Source organism: Mustela putorius, unplaced genomic scaffold (genome assembly GCF_011764305.1).
Source record: "Mustela putorius furo isolate JIRA1106 unplaced genomic scaffold, ASM1176430v1.1 tig00003845_pilon_pilon_pilon, whole genome shotgun sequence".
NCBI classification, from domain to species: domain Eukaryota; kingdom Metazoa; phylum Chordata; class Mammalia; order Carnivora; family Mustelidae; genus Mustela; species Mustela putorius.
The window spans coordinates 22,624,587-22,647,618 of NW_025421998.1; the positions used below are offsets into that span (position 1 = coordinate 22,624,587).

A 23,032-nucleotide genomic window follows, 5' to 3' on the forward strand; every position below is an offset into this window, starting at 1 on the left:
TCTACAATAAACCTGGATCTGTAAGATACAATATGCCATTGTTTCCAAATCTTTAATAGTCAAAATGCTAGATCTTTTGAAAGAGGAGGATAATTTATTAAGCAGCATTCTTGCCCCAAGAGGAAAGAAAGTTCAGAAAGGTGCCTTGTCTTTTCCTCCAACTTCAAAACAGATTTTCACAGATAGGGTCCTTAAGGAGCTCTTGTTTAATGCAAATATCTCTTATACTATGGGAAAAACAGAAGAGAAAATGGGGGGGGGTACAGATAAAATAGAAGGAATAAGAGATTATGAGATAAACAGAGTAAGAAAAATCCTTAAAAGTTTAAAGTCCACTAAAAAGAGAAGGGAAGAGAGGAGAGAAGAGAAAGCCCCCCAGCTCCATGCCCACTAAGATTCAACCTCAACAGAAAATTGGTATTGTCTTCAGCTTTTGGCTTCTTTCCCAGTGTTCTGTTCAAAGAATCCCCTCATCTTCTTCACCCAGCTCTTCAAGGTCAAAAACCATCCACAAATAATCAGGCTTTGACTCAGTCTGTGTGGCAATTGAACTGTCATTGCCCCTTCGCAGTTCAGTATGGGGAGGGGACAGAAATGACCTGACACAGAAACTCTGGGATCTAGCATTATAGATAATGTGCTAGCTACTTAATACATTTTCAACCTCAGATTAACTTGGAATACCATACTAAAGAGACAAGTACTACACAGGTGCTATCATTTTTAAATTTTCTACTATGAATGCAGTTTTCCTAATAAAAAGAACTTGGAAGACTTATCATGACATTGAAAAAAATATGAAGAATGATGAAAGTGCAAATACATTCTTCTTTTATTAACTGGAGATTTTTTTATTGAGGCATAATTGACATTATATTAGTTTCAGATGTGCAACCTAATTGATACTTGTGTATATGTGAAATGACCAGCACAAGTCCAGTTAATAATCCTTCACTATACATCATGGTAATTTTTTTCTTGTGATGAAAATTTGTAAGATCTACTCTCTCCGCAAACTTTCAAATGTGCAAAGCAGTATCATTAACCATAGTCACCATGCTGTACATTATATCCTCATGACATTTATTTTATAACTGAAACTTTGTACCTTTTGATTCTTTCAGCCATTTTGTCCACCTCCCAGTCCCTACCTCCGAAAACCATTAGTCTGTTCTCTGTATCTATGAGCTTGTTTGGTTTCATTTTAGATTCCACATAGAAGTGATATTATATAGTGTTTTCTTTCTCTGTCTGGCAATTACATTCTTAATCATTTGTTTTGTATAAGATGGTATCCATTTACCATACTAAAATGGGACTAAAAATAGATACCCAAGATCCAGAAAAAAGTTCATGGAAAGTCATATTGATTCTAATAAGAATGCAGAGATCATGGACAATACTGTCTACAGAAAATAGAGCAAAACATTTTTCCACAAGGTAAGAGAACACTCTTGAGTGTTGGAATAGCCCCTTATCACTATTGAATTGCTGGGTCTAGTCCAGTGCCAGAAACATAGTAGGTAGTCAAGAAACATGAATGGAATGAACTAGGAAATTTGGAGAGAGTGTACCAATAGTTTTAATATGACTTCTTAAGGTAAGTTTAATAATAATCAAGATAAAATATAATCTCCACATATCAAAGTGATTAAGGAAAGAACAAGCCAGATAAAATCATACTCCATAAAAACAAACAAAAAACCCCCCACAAAACCCTCCAATGTGATTTAGCAAAAATTCCAAACTCCATAGCAGAGCCTACAAGGCATTCCATTCCTGCTGACCTCTCCAATATCATGTCCCAGCATTCTCTGCCCCGTTCTCTTATGCCCACCACACTAGTTTTCGTTGGTTTTGTTGTTGCCATCGCTATTTTCCCTGTTCTTTGGGTGTGTCAAACCAGATTCCTCTCTGCCCTTTCCTTCACCTGGAATATTCTTCCTTTGATACTTTTATAATCAACTCCTCATCATTCATGTCTCCTCAAATACCACAGTTCAGAGGGCCTGACCATGCTGTCTAAAATAGCTACCACCTTCCCTTCACTCTATCCAATACCCTACTTTATTTTATTTTATTTTTTACCATATGAAATTTTACTTATTTTTTTTCCTGGTTTCCTTGATCTATATTCCACTTGAGCTCCATGATCTCTTGATACTAAAATGGTCTCTGGTATAAATGAATGAATGAATGAGAGAAATCTAAAAATATTATGAAAGTATGTAGAAGTACAAATGTTGATATAATGTTAGAAAGGATCATTGAATGTAGAATCCAGAAAAGAACAGGGTGTTAAACCTTTGTTCTTGGCCCTAAGAAAGAGAGTTCTATTAGTTACATTTCTTGATTAGTGCAATATTGTGCAAAGGGATACCCCAAATAAATAACACATATTTCTCCTAGCTTCCTAGTTAGGAATTCAACTTTCAGGTACAGTTAATTTGATGTGACCTTGGAACGTGTTGTGCATGACATCCCAGAACACAATAACCCAAGGATATAAAATGATGCAGAGAGATGGAAATGGTTATTTTAAAGCTGGCAACAGACTCTTCTTTTTTTCTTTTTTCTTTCTTTTTTTTTGCAACAGACTGTTTTTATGAGGATATTTATACAAACAAAAATACTGGAATAGATTTATTAATTACAAAAAACAGGGCCCTATGAGTTTTACCTTTTTTTAAGAAAATCATGGAAAAAAAAAAAGGAAAGCTAAACTGCTCTGCATGAGGAATGAAGATAAACTTAAGGAAGGGAAAGAAGCAGCAGAAGATAATTGAACCTATGAAAACATATTGATGCCAAGGAGCCCAAGTAATTGTAAAATTTTTTTTTTCTCCAAAGGAAAGGAGAAATAAGCCTTGACCATGTGCTTTAAAGCAGTTTATGTCATTCTGAAGACCCCGACCTACTCCACTTTCCCTGCTAACCTCCAGCTGGGAAAGTCAGGGCCCCAATCAGTTTCTTACAACCTTTGTCAATTCCTTCCCAGGGCTACGGAATCAGTCAGGACACCAGAGTCCTTCTGGATTACTGCCCACGTCCTTTAATAGAAGCTGTACCAGCCCAGATTGGAGGGCAAAGGAAAGTATGCATGCAAAGAGCTTGTGCTGTTGATTCAGGAGGTCTGGAGTAGAAGCATGAGCGAGCTATGTATAGGGTCAGGTCTGGTCCAGCCGCTCTGCCTTCGTGGGGGCCTTGCCAAGTATGGACGTGCACAGTGTTTCTGCATACTTTGCCTTGCACCACACAGCCCCAGGGGAATGTGCGCTCACACCAGGCCACACGGGTGACTCGAGGTGTCTCCTACCCACAGCCTCAGCACATGATTTCACAACCGCTGGATCCTTTGTCTTGCTATAGAACCGGCCTGCCGTGCCTAGGAAATCCGCAGTCTGGTCTAAGACACAGGACCTTTGGGGAGTTGTCACGGTATACAAGATCAGTCTGGGCTGCACAGCCACAGTATTGGCGAGCTGCTGTCATGCCGGCACCATTCTGAGTTGCTATAACCTGCACAGCCCCATGAGAGGGCTGCCACAGGTAATCACTTGTGTGCAAGAAATCTGTGAGTGCACACGGCAGGTGCAGAGAGTACAGGGTCCACTTACACCACGGCACGTACACCCGAGCTTCAGAAAATGCTGCATAGCCATGAGACCAAAAAACATTTAGTGTTGTATTTCAAATTTCTTCACGTCCACACCCACACATGCGCACTGCTCAAATCATCAATAAACTCTATTAACCTGGTAATGCCTTATGTGAGAGATTTCTAAAAAGACCAAGGAGCTCCACATCTAGATTGGCCTGGAGAGAACAGCTACAGAAAGTGAAAGGTGAGGGCACCGGGAGAGAACAGCTACAGAAAGTGAAAGGTGAGGGCACCTCGGTGACTCAGTCAATCAAGAGTCTGCCTTTGGCTCAGGTCATGATCCCAGGGTCCTGGGATAGGGCCCCATGTTGGACTCTCTGGTCACTGGGGAGCCTGCTTCTCCTTCTCCCTCAGCCTGCCACTCCCCCTGCTCATGCTCTCTCTCTCTCTCTCTCTCTCTCTCTGTGTGTGTGTGTGTCAAATAAATAAATAAAATCTTAAAACAAAAAAGGGAAATGTGAGTGAAATCAAGAGTATGGTGGGGGGCGCCCGGGTGGCTCAGTTGGTTAAGCGGCTGCCTTCGGCTCGGGTCATGATTCCAGGGTCCTGGGATCGAGCCCCGCATCGGGCACCCTGCTCAGCAGAGAGCCTGCTTCTCTCTCTCCCCCTCTCCCTGCCGCTCTGCTTGCTTGTGCTCTCTCTCTAGCTCTCTGTCAAATAAACAAATAAAATATATATATATATTTAAAAAAAGTATGGTGGGCAGGAACTCAGAGCAAAGACATGATCTTAAGAATATAATTATCCAGAAACTCACAAAAACCTTGGTTAGGGCTCAGACACTGGAACAAGACTAACATTTTTTTTTTTTTGAACATTTACTAACTTCCAAGGCTATGAAAAATAAGACAGGGACTCCAGCCTTACCTATCACATGACTTCACTTCTAATTAAAGACTGACAATGATCACACTTCTATCTCCACAGCAGGAAGGGGTTCTATCCAGTTTGGATTAGTTTCCAAGTAAGAAGAGAGCAACACATTAGATTTTACTATCCTCTTTAATTGTAATTTACAGAGGACTGGGGTTATTATATTCACTTCTGATAACAATAATGGATAGCATGATAAACTAAAAATTAAACACTCTCTACAGAATGTTAGGTTTTTACTGCATATCAGAGAGGGGGGGAAAAGGAAGACATAATCCTCCATGAAGCCGAACTGTATGTGTGAGTGTGTTGTGCTGTTTGAGAAGAAGCCAAGAATAGAAATTGGCTATCTACATGCTGTAATAAGATAGAAGATTCTGGAAAGGAATGTCAAATTGAATCAAGTAATCCATGATCAAAGATAAGTCAGAGACTGAAACAATAGCGTTGACTCAGTTTACCAAGTTACTGGGGAGTGGGGAGAACACTTGGAATGACTTGGTGATCCACTACTGCTGATTTAATGTCTAGCTCTGGAGGCTGCTGATTAAAATTGCACATCTGAATTTGACTTCACTTTCAATATTAACTAACATTGCTCTCCTAAAAAATCCCTTGTTAGCTAGCACTTTACCATCTCTTGTTTGATTATGTGGAACTTTTGTAATATCATCGAGACCAAGATGGCCTTAACATTCAATTCAGCTTGACCATACTTGACTACAGTTTTCTTTCTGTGGGGCTGCTGACCTCCCATTTCTCAGGGTATTTGCTTTAAAAGCTTGCAACTGTAAATTCTTTCTCTGCGTCTGAGATGTAAATCTTCCACTACCCAGAGGTATCTTTCTCAAGGAACTGGGAGACATCCCTTCGAAATGTAGTCACCAAAAAGATACCACCCCTATCCCCCAGTCTCTGTAGGAGGGTAGGAGTCTAACTTAGATTAACTGCCAATTAGCAAAATTAAGTAAATGCCCTAATCCTTTTAACCGAACTTCCCCTTCCCTCAACCCGATAGTCCTCCAAAGATTTTCTGGAGCCTATTCCAGTATTTAAAAATTTTCCTGCCCCTTTCCCCCCACCCCGCAAGGGCAGTTGAGTTCCAAGTTGAGTTCCATCTTCCTCCTCCATTCCAATACTCTTGAACAAAGTCTTCCTTGCCTCTTTAACTGTTAAATCTGTCCAGTGCAAATATTTTTTGCCATTGAACTGATCCATTTTCTCATCCTCCTAAATCATTTACTCTCCAGGTATCAGACAATACTTTTCAGTTACTTTTAAATCAGTAAAATATTTTTTTCTTTTTAATATGAGATTTAGAATAAATGTAACTGAAATGATATTTTTGACAGAGGTAGTGAATGATACATGCACTGAAGAACTAAAATAACCACAGTCGAAGATATGAAAATGTAGATAATTGAATAATACCAAGGAGTAATTCAATAAAAAAATACTCTCCCACTCTTTACCCTGAACAACAGACACACACACAGACACATGAGGAAATATTAAGACATTTTAACCTAATGCCACACACAAAAATTGCTCAAGATTAGAAAATTTGAAAAGTCTCTCTGGCAGGCACAGAAATCTTCCTGATACATGATATGAAAGGCATAAGAATCTCTTGAAACCTAACAGTGGGATTTCAACTATAGAATGCAAAGTGTCAATATTCTAGGAAGAAGCGCTGCTTGTATCAGTAGAGCTGCTAGTTTAGGGAGGGCAGGTACAGGAAGCCATAGCCTTTATGGGGGATAAAAACCACAAAGACATGTACAAAGTTTGGTCATTGTTCATAAGGTAAGTAGATGTTCAAGATCCAGAACTCTTTTTTTTTTTAAATTATTATAAACAGTGTGTTTAATTCTATATTATGATTTTTTAAAAATTTTAATTAACATATAATGTATTATTAGCCTCAGGGGTACAAGTCTGTGAATCACCAGGTTTACACACTTCACAGCACACACCACAGCACATACCTTCCCCGATGTCCGTAACACAACCACCCTCTCCCTACCCCTCACCCCTGGCAACCCTCTGTTTTGTGAGATTGAGTCTCTTATGGTTTGTCTCCTTCCGGATCCCATCTTGTTTCATTTATTCTTCTCCTACCCCTCAAACCCCACGTTGCATCTCCACTTCCTCATATAAGGGAGATCATATGATAATTGTCTTTCTATGACTTATTTCGCTCAGCATAATATCCTCTAGCTCCATCCACGTCATTGATAATGGTAAGGTTTCATTTCTTTTGATGGCTGCATAGTATTCCAGTGTGTGTGTGTGTGTGTGTGTGTGTGTGTGTGTGTGTGTGTATACACCACATCTACTTTACCATTCATCTGTTGATGGACATCTAGGTTCTTTCCATAGTTTGGCTATTGTTGACATAGCTGCTATAAACATTCGGGTGCATGTGCACCTTCTAAGATACAGAACTCTTAAGGGTAAATAAACAAACAAAACCCCAAAATAATACCAGACAAAAACCATCCAAGGAACACATTTGGTTTGCCAGTTCTTGTTTAAATAGAAAAGAATGTAAGGGCCACATATTGTTTATACAGAAAGACCCAACTGCATTCATTTTTGCTCAGTTTCCTGACTTGCCATTGTTCTTCTGATGATAAAACCTAACTGTAAAATGGAGTGTATTGACCAATATCATCTAGTTTATTTGGAAACAGCAGGTTGTCTAAGATTCTCCAGAGAAAATCTCTTGCTCCTTTTTCTCTTGTTAATAAGGGCAATTAGAAACATAATGGTCCGTTGTGACTGGCAGCTTCCTAGTTAAAACAACTCAGCAGCCACTGAAAGCCTCGCTACCTAGGTTTCTTTTCCAGCAAAGATAAATACTCCATTATCTACTTACTTCAGTCAGTTTAACTAAATTCAGCCCAAATCATCTCTCATAAAATTGAGGAACAAATGTTGTCAAGTTTTTATTGAGCTAAAATTAGTTATTTAGTGTGCAGGTCTGATTTTTTAATCAGTTGTTATCAGGGCTGTGAAAACGAGTGGAATAAAAACCCAAATCTATAATCAGATCTTGCGTTTTTGCTCACACAATTTCTTAATAAAGAACATTCTAAAGACAATTAGGTTCCTGCAAGTGGTTTAATTAAATCATTCAGACTATGCTAAAATTCTGTGGGCAATATCTGATGAGGAGTAGCCTGAGTTTGCGGTAAATTTAGTCTATTATTGAGATCTGGGCTGAGCATGCTATTTTTAGGTTGAAATGGCACAAGACATCATCATCCACACATGACTGGGAGAAATATTTCTTGGTCGTAGGACTAAATTATCGGGAATTCATGTTCAAATAGTCTTCTGGTCATTTATGTGGTTTGGGGAAACAAGATGTAAGTTGATGTATGTAATTTCCCCTATCCTTCCCAAAAGCATGCTCATCATTCTGCTCCATGAAATGCTGCTCAACATGACATGAGTCATTTCTTTCTGGGGGCATTTCCTCTATTATTGTCACAGTCAAATGTAAACTGCAGATGAGACTAAGACAAGCAGACTTCTTTTTTCATATATTTATCTTATAACTAAATTCTTACATAGCAATTCCCGTCAGGCTTCATCCAGAATGGTTTCTCATTTCCATTCATTTAAAAAATAACATGTTTTCTAATTCCCAGGAACCTTAGCGTTGTGAAATCCTATGGTCCGTTCAGATCCCTCAAGGGAGAGTAACAAAATTCCTTAGAAACTAAAAGCAACAACAATGAAATCATTGTATTTTAGGACAGATCTGCAGTATGGGGGGAAAATAATAGTGAAAACATAGGTTGATCTCCAAGCATTTGGAACTCATCAATGTTCATCAGCAACCTTGGTCTTCCTCTAGGTATTGAAGATTGCAGTCTTTCAACTCTTTGAAAATCTGAAGTGAAATCTCTCAGTATTTTCATTTACATTTCTTTGCTAACAGCTCAGTTAAACATTTTTTAATATGTTTTTAGATATTTAAACTACTTTTTATTGTTGTTGGATTAACTGTTGAGTCCTTTGCCCACTTATCTTCCTGTTCTGTATCTTTTTAGATGTCTTTTATTTTTTTAATGATTTTATTGATAAGTAATCTCTACATCCAACAGTGGGCTTGGATTTACAACCTGGAGATCAGGAGTTGCATGTTCTACTGACTGAGCCTGCTGGGTGCTCCTAGATAGTCTTTCTATGTAAGTTCTTTTATGCTTTCTTTTGTGTTGTTATATATATTCAGGTTTGTTTAATCTCTTATTTTTATCCTTGTAGATTTCTTGTTTCACTTTTAACTTAAGGAAGATATTATTCATGCATTTATACTTCTACTTCTTTTGAGGGGTAAAATTTATTACAAAATTAAGTCAATGGTATAGATTTTATAGAATTTAGGATGCATGAATATTTCCTCATCTGTAAAAATGGAAACAATAATACCTCTAGCACAGGGCTGAGATAAGTATAACACACAGTAAGGTGTAAGAGAGGATAAGCAGTTGTAACAGATTCTTTCCTTTTCTCCATCCTTCCTTTCTAGATAACTGCTGTTTCATTGGCTTCTTGCCTTATCATGTTGAGTCCTGCTCATTTCTCACACTGAAATGTTCCCTCCCTTTATCCTGATTCTAATCCTCCCATGTTTGATAGAATATTGCCTCTGCTCCTATGACATGTTTTATTATGAAGATTCTATTAATTTTGTTACTTACCTATCTCTGTAACTATTGTGCATTCCTTCAGAAGTCTAGCACAGTGACTGACATGTAGTTGTATGGTGTATGTACGTATGTGTGTGTAAGCCCATTCTTTTCCTTTATGTGTTCAGAATTTTCAATTAACATCATGCCATAATGTTTTATTCCCTATGGTGTTACAGAGTTTGCAATGATAGTTTCTTCCTAGACTTTTATTTATTTATTTTAAAGAGAGAGAGAGAGAGAAAGCAAGCCGAGGTGAGGGGGGAGAGGGGCAAAAGGTAAGAGGGAGAGAGAGAGAGAGAGAGAGAGAGAATTCTTAAGCAGACTCGGCACTGAGTGTGGTGCCCAAAGCTGGGGCTTGTTCTCCCGACCCTGAGATCGTGACCTGAGCTGAAATCAAGAGTCAGATGCTTAACTGACTGAGGTATCCCTCTTCCTAGACTTATAATGTATAAAGTTAATGCTAGGTAAATAAAACAAAAGTAGATTAAAATTGTAAACCAATCAACTAATTTTAATGCTTGGCCAAATTAAGTGACCAATTTATGAATGCATATTAGTAACTATGTGAATTAATAATGGTTAAGCAAATAAATTTACTATTTAAATGCTTGTATAAATATACTTATATAAATATAACATATACGATATATGTGATATGTGAGTAGAAATATATTATGATTTATATATAAATATATAATATATAGGAAAATATAATTAAAACCAAGTTTTAAAAATACCATAGTATTAAATACATTATATTTTATATATTATTAATGTAAATATATAAGTAATATATTACTAAATAAAATTTGATTTGATTTTTAATATTGTTTAATTTGACTCATTTGTTGTGGTGTATTTTTTCAAAAATAGAATTAACAACAGGGCACTTGGGTGGTTCAGTTGGGTAAGCAACTGCCTTTGGCTCTGGTCATGATCCCAGGATCTTGGGATCGGGCCCTGAGTTGGGCTTCCTACTCAGGACCAGGCCTGCTCCTCCCTCTCCCTCTGATGCTCCCCCTGTCTGTGGTCTCTCTCTCTCTGTCAAATAAATAAATAAAATCTTTTAAAAAAGTGAATTGACATGTAAATGATTTCTTCCTTCACTAGGGAACTGCAAAGAATTATAGTTTTTGAGCAGTGAGGTCATGCTGCCCAGAAATAACATTTCTTTCCTAAAAATTTAAAAAATTGGGGTGCCTGGTTGGATCACTCATTAGGTGTCTGCCTTCTTCAGCTCAGGTCATGATGCCACGGTCCTGGGATCGATCCCTGCATCATTGGGTTCCCTGCTCAGCAGGAAGCCTGCTTCTCCCTCTCCCTCTGCTGCTCCCCTGCTTGTGTTCCTCTGTCGCTGTGTCTCTATCTGTCAAATAAATAAATAAATAATCTTAAAAAAATTTTAAATAATTCCCGCAACTTCACGTCGGTTTGCAAAAGTGGAAAATAGATTTAAAGGTAGCAGGATAAGCCACCCCAAAATATGTGGCTTTGGTATAAAAATTATTGTAAGCTGAGACAAGAAGAAGCAGGTAAAAGAAAAGCTCTCTGCTCTCTGTCCACCCATTTGCCTATAAGGAGGACATAAACTCATACGTGTGCTTCCCCGCCCCAACCAGGAAGGACACAAGTTAATGACTTCAGACAACTCTAGACCTTTATCAGCCCAGAGGCCAGAGGACACAATACATAAATGAACCTTATAAAACTAGCCTTATGTACCATTAGTTTCCCCATATATTTGCCTTCCCATAATCTGCTCAAAGTCCTAGAAACTCAGTCTTTTCCTTTGTCTCATCACTTCTCTACAGAATTACTGTTCTTTGATAACATATTCCATAAATTCAAGTTCTACCCACCCCTTTGAGTTCCTCACCACTGAATACTCCACATAAATGCAGGAGGCACCTGTAAATAAACAACTTTTGTTTTTTCCCTTGTTCATCTTTTGCCAATCTAATTTGCAGGGCCTCAGTCAATGAACCTGAGATGGGTAGAGGAAAAGGTATTTTTTCCTTCTACAGATTCAACTTTTAACTTATACAGTTTCATTTTAAGTTAAAAAGTATTACTTATACTATTTTCAGTGCCAAAACTTATATTAGCGAGTTTCTGAGGCAAAATCTGAAATAATTTTGTTCTGAAAGATAATTGTTTTTGGTTCTGATAGTTATTTCAATGGGGACAAAATCAGTCAATTACATATATATCTTTAAAATGTGAAAAACTCAATACATAGTTTATAAGCCAAAGACATAGATCAGTCAATTAAATGTATATATTTAAAATGTATAAAACTCAATACATAGTTTATATGCCAAAGACATAGATGGTATATATTATCTATTGATCATTTTCTCTATGAAACTGAGTAAGCCCTTGTTTTGTTTTGTTTTGTTTTGTTTTTTAAGATTGTGTTTATTTGACAGAGAGAGACACAGCAAGAGAGGGAACACAGCAGGGGGAGTAAGAGAGGGAGAAGCAGGGTTCCTACTGAGCAGGGAACCAGATGCAGGGCTCGATCCCAGGACCCTGGGATCATAACCTGAGCTGAAGGCAGATTTAAGCATCTGACTAAGCCACCCAAGACACGCCAGGTCCTTTTTGTTTTATACTGATTTCCTATCCAGAACTCACACAAGAATATTTCAAAATATACAAGGTAATTCTCATACAAAACTATAGATTTAGATGCCTTTTCAGATTGTGTACTAAATGTGTCAAACACAGTTATGTAATATCAGAGAAGCATAACAATTATAGAAAATATGTCAACACTGAGAATTTGTCTTAAACACAAAACTATTTTAGCTTTTTAAACCAAAATACTCCTGTTGTTAAAAAACAATCAACTTAATAAGCTGTTGAAATAATTGAGTATAACACTACATACACCCATATTTTTACCCATTACAAGAATTCTGAGCAATTATTAATAGGCTTTGCAAACAGACTTTTTTCCATTGGTATATCTGACTTACAAAAGTTTACTTAAAAACTGTATGTAGGGGCACCTGGGTGGCTCAGTGGGTTAAAGCCTCTGCCTTTCGCTCGGGTCATGATCTCAGGGTCCTGGGATCGAGCCCCGCATCGGGCTCTCTGCTCAGCGGGGAGCCTGCTTCCCCCTCTCTCTCTGTCTGCCTCTCTGCCTACTTGTGATCTCTGTCTGTCAAATAAATAAACAAAATCTTAAAAAAAAAAACTGTATGTAGATAATTGTCTATAAAAGACAATAAGACGTATTTTAGGTTAATACCTGTACAATGTGTCTGGAAAATACTTGTGCCTTTTTGATTAGTAAAATATTATAGTACACAGATATATTGGGAATTGGTGAATAATTTCATGAAACACTGCAATTTAGAAGTGCCTTCAGATAGAAGGTCATAGATAAAAAGTATTTGTGTAATTATTAGGTCCCTATATGTAAAGGTTTAAAAAATAACATTTTGTACTGTTTAGAATTTACAGTAGCTAGATCCAGGAGGTTCAGAAAACAACCAAGCACAATAAATACCAAAAAATCTGTATAAGGGAGGACATCTGGTTGGCTCAGTGAGAAGAGCATGTGACTTTTGATCTTGGGATCATGAATTTAAGCCCCATGTTAGGTGAAGAGATTACTTAAATAAATAAAGGCTAAAAATGAAATCTGTACATAGGCATATCATAAACTGTAGGAGATCAAATAAACAACAAAAAGGGGGAAAGGATCCATTGGGAAAACCACTTTACCTACACAAAAACACAGAGAAGACTGCAAAGAAACTTCCCTTTAGAAACCCTACAAGCAAGGAGTGGAGTAGGAAAAAAAAAAAAACAAAAACCACCAAATTAAAGAATCCATCACTTCTGAAGTTATCCTTCAAAATGAAAGAGAAATAAAGACTCTCATAGATCAAAAATTCAGGGCTTTGTTACCGATACACCTGCCATGCAAAAACTATAAAATAATTTCTTCAGGGTGAAGGAAAACCTCCACAGAGATTCACCTTCTTCCGAGAAGACATGGATTTAATGAGGAGAATAGGCTCTACTGAGCGTTCATGAAAATCTTAGACCCTGCCTGTTCTTTTATTTTTTTCTTGTGTGTTGTTACAACTGAAAGCCTACTGTCTTGGTGGGTACCTCTGGGGACACTGTTCAGTCCGGTGCTGCTGCACCCCACCTCTCCCACACCAACAAAAGACAAAGACAGAAGGGAGCCTCAGAGGGAGGAATAGGGGGTGGGGATGAGCCTCATGCAGGGGTGGGTCCTCCTGTGCCTAACACACATGCAGAGGAAGAAAATGGCATCGCCCTGCTATGACCCTGTAGGTGTCAGGTGGGTTGATGGTAGCCCCAGATCCAGGCTGCCCATTTATTTTCCCCATGCACTGTGTAAGTAGTCAGTCTCCCTTTCTGTCCATGCCATGAACAGAGGAAGAGTTGGGTCTGCTAGAACTCAGGTACCCCTCCCCCACCCCAACTATTTTTGGGAGGGGGGATTTTGTTTGTTTATTTGACAGAGAGAGATTACGGGTAGGCAGAGTGGTGGACAGGACAGGGGTGGGCAGGGAGAGGTGGGCTCCCCGCTGAGCGGAGAGCCCAGTGTGGGACTAGATCCCGGGACCCTGGGACCATGGCCTGAGCCGAGGGCAGAGACTTGACCCTCTGAGCCACCCAGGAACCCCTCCCCACCCCAACTATTGTCAGCTCCTGTTGCCAGGCACTGGTTTGTGTTGGAGACTCACGTGCACCTCCCCCATCCCAACTATTGTCAGCTCCTGTGGCCAGGTGCTGGTTTGCGTTGGAGACGGAACCCTCATAGGGTTCCAAGCAGTTACTAGTGGCCCACAGGTGATCGGAGACAAAGCCACATGGCTCTTTGGAGCCCGCTAGTGGCCATCAAAATGTCTCTCTACACAGTTCTGGAGCAGCTGTGGGCTGTCCTGGAGCAGCTGTGGGCTGCTGGGCTGGTGATATACGAATGTTTGCCACATGTGCCATGACTCTCTGGGTTTCACTGGGAGATCCTGGTGTGCACTGCAGTGGTGGTGTTCACTGTAAAAATTGGACTCAACTTAAGAAGAAGAAAGGGGCAGTGTGTCCAGAATGAAGTGTCTGGAAAAGGTATGGAGAAGACAGAACCATGTCCAGAACGAAGTGTCTGGAAAAGGTATGGAGAAGACAGAACTGGAGGCACAAGCCTGTGGAGCTGTCACATCATCTGAGCAAAAGGCCAGTCCTCTCCCATTACAGAACCTTGCTCTGGCTGCCCTGAATAAAGATGTTGGGTACTTTTCATTGCAAAATGCTATGCAACTGCTGAAGGGAGTTCGGGAAAGGCTGTTCAAGAGCCCTCAAGAGCTGACTGATGAAAATCCCATCTCTGTTGCATCACAGGAAGATGGAGACCCCCCTGCGAGGAAAATAGCAGAAGGCTTCAAGGACAGCCCTGATCTGCAGGGACGTGCAGACCCGCTGGTTCAGGACATTGGCAGTTGTGGACAGAGAATGCAGGAAGAGGCAGGGGAGGCAGGCAGGCCAGAGCTTCCTGATGGAGGAGTGGGGCGGCGGGTCACCAGTGAGGGCCAGAGCCAACACCACACCTTAAGCCAGATGCTACTGAAGGTGATGCATCTGTTAGAGCTCGTTAGACATCATTTGGAAGTTGGGGGCTCAAGGAGGGAGATGGAGACTGGCTCCTCCACTGACCATGCGCCAGGTGGGAGCCCCGTGAACAAAGGAAAGCCGTCCAGGGCACTGAAGAAGGAACATCAGAGGAATGAAGAGCTCCCAAGAAAAACAACAATCCAGCAAGCCAAGCAAGGATCTTTTCACCTTCAAAAAACCTTCCTGGAACGTGAGATTCAGAAGTTGCACCTGAAGCTCAAGGCAGAGCCTAAGCTGTGCAAGGAGCACATTGAACACCTGGAGAGGAAGATGATGGAGGAGAAGGCACGCTGCCTGCAAGTGAAGAATGAACTTGCCAAGGTGCACAGGAAGGCGGATGCTGCCCACTGGAACTTATGCCTCTATAGGCAGATGGCCAATGACCTGTCTGGAGAGTGCCTAAACATTTCCTCCTTCCATGACCGGGAGTGTCCCCTGTTTGAAAAAAGAATTGAGGAGAGCCAGAAGGCCCTCCGTGGGCAGAGAGAGTTCCAACGCCTGAAAGAAGAAAAATATTGCCTTAGGCAGAAGCTGGCCAATTCTGGACCCAAGGTCCAGCCTGTCTCGGGAAGGCCTCCTGCTCCTGCTGTCCAGGCACAGCCTCCAAATACCCTCAAGGGCCAAAGGCTCCCCGGAAACCCAAGAAGCCGAAGAAGAGAGCAAGGGTGCACTGGCCAGACTCCAAGACCTCGGGTCCCCTGCAGGTCTGATTCCATTTCCCAGCAGCCACCAACACTCACAACCAGAGCACAAAAGCTACTGTGCTTACCCCTTAAGCCATACCCATTGCTCTTTAGTTTAGAACCCCCTCCCCCGCCATTATTTAACAGATGCTATGTTAACCATTCCTGTGAGACTTTAACTGAAATAAATTAGAATATGGATAAATTTAAATGTACCCTGGCCATTTAATAGTCCTATAATAGAAACAGTTCTTAAGATGTTATGTACAAAGCTTTTGTATACAATTATACACAGCCAGCAAGCCGTGATTCTTGACTTTACGTAAATGAGCGGGAGAAAGGAGCTAATATCTCAGGTAGGACCAGACACTCTAGACACCTTTATCATTACACTGGGCTGCAAATTATAATTTTGTATTTTTAAAATTACAATATAAGCTTGTTTCTAAGTCTTTGGGACTATTTTCTATTTCATAATAAAATCTTAAATCAAGTAGTCATCGTCAAGTCTGACTTAAGTCACTGTGAGAAAACAATACATTTATCACCTTTAAGTCTATAAAATCATTGGAACTAAACTAAGTGGTATCTAAGAAGGACACTCTTTTATGCATTGATAAAATAAACTTTGTATATTCAGTGGAGGTGCCATTTCTGCATTCCTTGAACAATCTTCCTTTGAAAAGGGTTATGGGTTAGCTTTCCCTAGGTGCCAGAGCTGCAAGGGCAAAGAAAACCCAACAGCTCCTCCCTGAAGTGGTTTAACAGCCTGTGGTCCAGGTATACCCTGAGTAGAGAGACAGTCCAACAACTATCTTTAACAAAGTTGACAGCAACGGTCAGGGTGCCCGGAGATCATAGGAGGAAGGGATTCCTCTCATCTGGAGCCATCTGGCGGCGTCACAGGGGAGGAAGTTATGGTGACACTGCAGCTACAGCACACAGAATGAGCTGGAGTTTGGCTATCTGGGAGGAGGGACAGGAATGAGAAGGAAGGGGATTTAAAATAAAGAAAAGGGCATGACAAGCATGAGTGGGGTGTGAAATGCTATGCTGGGGAATGACAAAGCACTTAATGTGAGTGGAGTAGGCTCCCAATGGGAGGGAAGCAGGGGTGTAAACAAAAGTTGAACTCACAAAGGCAGATCAGGGGTGGATGGGAGGTGTTTTGCATGGGCCTGGGAGCCTCAACTTCATCTTGTAGGCACCTGGGAACCATGGAAGGTGTACTCTCCAAAAGAGCAATTCTATAATATTTGTGAACAGTTTATCTGAGAGAGAAAACATTGTTTTCAAGCTTTTAAACCAAAATTGTTTTAGAAGAAGTCCAATTTGCAGAAATACAACCAGTGTGAACCTTAGCTCCATGTTTTTCCTGATGGTTCAGAAGTTTTCAATTTCTGAAGCCTAAACATGAGCCTATAAATGTTTTCTAAAGTTGAGAACCACCATCTCCACTTTCCATTTTCTTAGAGAGACTGAAGACCTTCTCAACCAGTGACAACATTTTAATATCTCAATAATGTTATTCTGCACTGAGTGGGGGACAGGCTTTACAGAAAAAGTCATGTTTTCTGGGTCAGAGCACATCTCTTCCCGTGCCAGACTGCCACCAGGATGATTTTGAAGAAGAAAAAAAAATTGTTTTATCCATGAAATGAGAAAAATTGGACTAGACGGTTTTTTAAAGGTCCTCTCCAGGTTCAGCACTTAAACATTTTAGGACTCGCATCTCTGTTAAGGACCAATTTACATGTCCCAACAAATAACACTGGGCTGATATATAATTTAGGTCAACTGCATCTGACAAAAGATTCAAGCCACTAGCGGGAGAAAATGGTGTCTGAAATTATGCAGACTCACCCAGAGTTCACAGATACGCAGACCTGCATTTAGAACATTATTCAATCACCACAGCATTAGAGGGATATTAGAGGTTTGGGGGAAGTAAAGTGAAGAGAATAAGTCTGGCTCCACCTTTATTTGAGATGCCATCAGGGAAAATGTCTAATAAGGAGTTGGAAGTGTGATTCTGAAATTCAACAATAATTTTTCTCTGGAAACATAAATTTGAAAGCCTTTGTGGAAGGGGCAGCTGAGGCAATGGGAGGGGCCGGGAATGCCTTGAAGGAAATATGTAGCTCCAAAGAGAGGGCAAGGGAGGTGGGAACTAGCAAAATAAGATGAGACTACAGAGGGAGGAAGAACACCAGGTGAGAATGTCCTGAGGCGTTCTCAAGTAACAGTGTTTGTCACAAGATCCACATTGTCACATGCCACACACAGGGCAAGGGTGAGGGGAAAAGATTGCATGTTGTGATTCCAGAAGGTCACTGATAACTTTGTAAATGTTTCAGTGGGATGTGGAGAGAAAGCAAGAGTGCAGAAGTAGGAAGACTAATCTGTGTTAGCCGAAGATTGGCTACTCTGAAGACGGAATTTATACAGCACTTTTTAAAGTCAGTGTGAGTCACTGGAGATGTGCATGTAAATCTTGACCATGCTTTTGACAAGAGCTGTTATCTTGGCCATCTAAAGTCCCCTGTAGTCCTTTAGCAACTCCCTTTCATACAAATTTATTAATGAGGATTCAGGAGAGCATCTGCATTCCCATGTGTTGGTCATTGGAAGATCACTATGTATCTGACATACATACAACACTTATAACTTTTTTTTGTAAACACATGTAACTTTTTTAGTAGAGTACCTTAGCATTATTAAAGCAATCTTTTTAAACATGAATTAAAAAAAAAAAAAAGAGTAAAATCAATGGGCACATACTCCAGCCATTATAAACTTTCAGTTAAAAAGCTACACAAATAATTCTGAGGCATTTCCCCAAGTTACAAACTGGGGAATCTTTTTCTTAAGTATTCCACTCCTGGAAGGCAACTGATGTGTCAAAATATTGATGCCCCAGAGTGAAGCATTAATTTTAATGACTTGGACACCACATAAATACCTACAAATAAGGGAATGGTTAAATTGAGTGAGGTAAAATTTGATTCAAATTACATTTAGTGATAAGGTAGAAAGGAATAAGATATAATATGTAAACATTATTATATGTTTACTATGTTAATATTATATATTTAATATGTTTACTATGTAAATATTATATGTTTAATATGTTTAATAAACATATTATATTTTTAAAAAGCAGAATATCAAACAGCATACCCAGAATAATTATCTAATTTTGTTTAACACAGACACCAAAAACTTTACCCACAGATAAGATTGAAAGAAAATACTCTAAAATTTAAGAGTAGTTTTCTTTGATTAAAAGTGTGATTGAATTAATCTTAATCTTTGCCTTTCCTTATTTTCCAAATTCTAAATAAAATATATATTACTTTTATTAACAGAAAAAGCCCATTAACTTCTAATTTTGAAACACTAAAGGAAGGAGCAACTGAAATAAACCAAGTTTTGGGGTTTTTTCCCCCTGAAAACACACACACAGGCATCTGTTCACTCATATCATATGATGACTGTTGTTCACAATACACACACGTACACACCTCTCCCTTTAGCAGAGAAGAAACAGAAATACATTCTCCTTGCCGATTATGGAATTGGGACAGCCTTGCACCTTCAGGTTTGGCACGTAAGTGACCTGCATCTGGCTTCAGAACAAAAGGTTAAGTAGGTTTAACAATTTTTTAGAACTCATGTTTAAACATGCTTTCAATAGCACTCAAGTGCAAAATACACAAAACAGGTAAATATGAGGAGTTGGTAAGATATCTATTCAGAAATTCCAACTTATAATTATTTTAGACATTTATTCATTTTTAAAAAGAATTTATTTATTTGACAGAGAGAGAGAGATCACAAGCAGGCAGAGAGGTAGGCAGACAGAGAGGGGGAAGCGGGCTCCCCACTTAGCAAAGAGCCTGATATGGGGCTCAATCCCAGGACCCTGAGACTATGAGAACATGACCTGAACCAAAAGCAGAGGCTTAACCCACTGAGCCACCCAGGTGCCCAATTTTAGACATGTAAATAGTGAGGTTTCATGGATTCTGTTGTCTGAAAACAGCATTTAGCCTAAGTGACACGGGGATGGAGCTAAACACTAACAGATTTCAAACTTAGGAAATCATGAAACTCCCCACCAATCTTTTAAAAATTGTTGAGTGTCTTTATTTTATATACAGCCAGAAATTATTTTAAGGCTTCATACAAAGCCTGTGCCTCACCTTCCTCTAGTTTTCAGCTAATAATAAGCCAGAATAAGATTAAATTATACATTCATGCCGTTAATTAATTGTGTACTAAGCAGGGGATCTCAAGATCTATAGAACTGTAAAAATTCTCAGTGACCTTAATTCCATCTAAATGTGTTACACTGGGCTGCTGGGTGGAGCACTAGAGTCAGAGAGAAAGCCCTGGAACAGGGTGCAATCTTCAAAAACAGGAGGACTGTCTTTCAAAAGACTTATAAGGGGGCACCTGGGTGGCTCAGTGGGTTAAAGCCTCTGCCTTTGGCTCAGGTCATGATCCCAGTGCCCTGGGATCCAGCCATGTGGGTTGAGCCCCACATCAGGCCCTCTGCTCAGCGGGGAGCCTGCTTCCTCCTCTCTCTCTGCCTGTCTCTCTGCCTACTTGTGATCTCTGTCTGTCAGATAAATAAATAAAATCTTAAAAAAAAAAAGACTTATAAGATATTGAAAAAGGAAATAAGGACATTATTATACTAGCTCTGAATGCAGAACATGCTAAGCAAAGACGTTTTAAGAACATTCTTTCTGTGTGTGCTGGATGTAGGCACTAGATGCTAAAACATAATGCCCAGGTTCAAAATAAAAAGGCTAGTTCTACTGAAGAAAAATACTATGTAATTTGGCATGAAATATATTTCCTGTGCTCCCATTTTCTGACTCTAAAGTATAAAATGGAAAGAAGTATTTCTGGCAAATGACTCAAGGAGTCCCAAAGCAGCACCAGGTACCATAAAGAAGACCTCCTCAACCCTGGAAAGAGGAGCAAATAGATATGTCAGTGGTGGTAGTAATGGTCTTAAACGCCTGTAAACATTTAACCAGACATTCTGTGAGACTTAGAGCATGAGCTCTGGTTACTCTCATGATGATAAAGTGAGGTTTAAATGTTGTTAGCTTTTAAAGTTTCACTGTTGCCTCTTTTGGAGCTGGGACAGAATCAAATCCTTTGTGTGCTGATGAGACATCAAGGCTCCAAGCTGGGTAAGGGTTTCTGGGAGGGAGAGTTACTGACTGGAGTGGATGCTGGGGGCAGCTCCGGGCCCTCGGGAATAGGAGAGACGAGAGTGGAAGCCTGCAAACTGGGTGAGACTGAGTGTGGATGTCAGCTGCTAGATGCAGGAATGGGCCAGCGTGGGAAGGCAAAGAAATGTCTGTGGTAACAACATTGAGGCAGTTGTTGACAAGATGTAACATGGTCTGAAGTAAAGGGGATATGATGGTAAAATGAAGGTTAGCTGCTGGAATTCTGAAGGAAAGATGCAAAAGATTCCACCCACAATGACATGAGATGGGGGTGTGGAAAGATGGGTGAGCAAGAGGCACTGACGTGATAAGCCGGGAATGAGACCAAGAATGTAGAGGGAATCCATTACAGAAGAAGAGTTCTGCATTAGAGATAATCTATTAAATACTTGTTTACATTACACAATTTGAAATAAATATTGTCAATTTTAATTTAATTAAATGCTTCAAACACTATATAAATTATTATTTTTAAAAAAGGTTTTTATTGATTTATTTGACAGAGAAAGAGAGACAGTGAGAGAGGGAACACCAGCAGGGGGAGTGGCATAGGGAGAAGCAGGCTTCACACCGAGCACGGAGCCCGATGCGGGGCTTGATCCCAGGATCCTGGGATCATGACCTGAGCCGAAGGCAGACGATTAACGACTGAGCCAAAGCTATATAAATTGTTTAAATCATTTCATCCTAGGACTTGCTATGACTAAGAAGAGTGATTTATTCTCTATAAGATTCTTAAGTTATATTAGGCATGGTTTAGAAGGGCATTTCTAAGTTCGTTTTTATTTTTGCCTCCTAAAATAACTTTAATCTTGTAAGGATTAAAAAAGGATTATATATGTGTAAGTGTATACACACACATATATATAGGTTTTCAGTGACCACCATTCAATGATAGATATCGGTATCTATCTATCTAGATAGATAGATATCGGTATCTATCATTGAATGGTGGTCACTGAAAATCTATCAATAAGTTATTTCTCTTGCAATAAAAGATAAAACCTTAATAAAAGAAAGTGATGAGATCAGGAAGTATAGGGTGCCTGGGTGGCTCAGTGGGTTAAGCCGCTGCCTTTGGCTCAGGTCATGATCTCAGGGTCTGGGGATCGAGTCCCACATCGGGCTCTCTGCTCAGCAGGGAGCCTGCTTCCTCCTCTCTCTCTGCCTCCCTCTCTGCCTACTTGTGATCTCTCTCTGTCAAATAAATAAATAAAATCTTAAAAAAAAAAAAGATCAGGAAGTATAAATTCATTCTCTATTATTCCAGGTAAGTTACTAAATATAGCTGCTTTGGGGACAGGACAGAGCCTAGGTTTTGCTACTCATCATTTCATTTCCAGAGACTAATATACTGAAAGACTGTTATTCTTCAGCAAACTAAAACTCCTGAAATGACCCATTCTTGTTCTCGACAAGCCATGAAAATGAACAAATTTCTTAACAAAAACATTCATTGCTTCTGCTCTGAGACATCACTCATGGTTGAAGGAGGGAAGGGATTCACATTCACAGACCTCTCTGGAAGCTTCCCACCTTCACCTCCATCTCTGCAAGTTTATCAGTCCGTCTTTCCTAGGGCCATACACCTCTAGCCTTTCACTTAGTCACCATTATATTTATTATTCTATGGTATATTGTTTATTTTCATGTTTATTTCCCATTCTAAATTGTGAATTTTAAAAATTAATTAATTAATTAATTTAGAGAGAGCAATGAGGGAGGACAGAGAGAAATGGAGAGAGAGAAACTCAAGCCGACTCTGTGCAGAGCACAACACCAATGCGAGGCTTGATCTCACAACCCTGAGATCATGACCTAAGGTGAAATCAAGAGTAGGACGCTCAAGCAACTGAGCCACCCAGGAACCTCCTAGACTGTGAGGGTTTGGGTTTGTATTTTTTTTTTAAAGATTTTATTCATTTATTTGACAGAGAGAGAGAGAGAGAGAAAGCGTGTGTGCACAGAAGCTGGAGGAGAGACTAAGGAAAGGGAGAAACAGACTTGTTGCTGAGCAGGGAACCCAATTTGGGGCTGGACCCCAGGATCCTGAGATCATGACCTGAGCCAAAGGCAGATGCTTAATGCACCCACTAAGCCACTCAAGTACCCAAAGGCTGTGAGTTTTTAAAGAACAAAACCAAATCTTATTCATCCATATTTCCAAATTACAGCAAACTTAACCTTGTACCTAGTAGGTGC

At 39.8% G+C, this 23,032-nt stretch overlaps 1 protein-coding gene and 1 pseudogene across 5 annotated transcripts in view; both read right to left on the reverse strand.

Moving 5' to 3' along the window:
- MAGI2 (membrane associated guanylate kinase, WW and PDZ domain containing 2) overlaps positions 1-23,032 on the reverse strand; it is a 1,343,119-nt gene that overhangs the window by 358,816 nt on the left and 961,271 nt on the right. The gene's annotated exons all lie outside the window — the stretch shown is intronic.
- Positions 1,714-3,909, reverse strand: LOC123394877 (annotated as a pseudogene).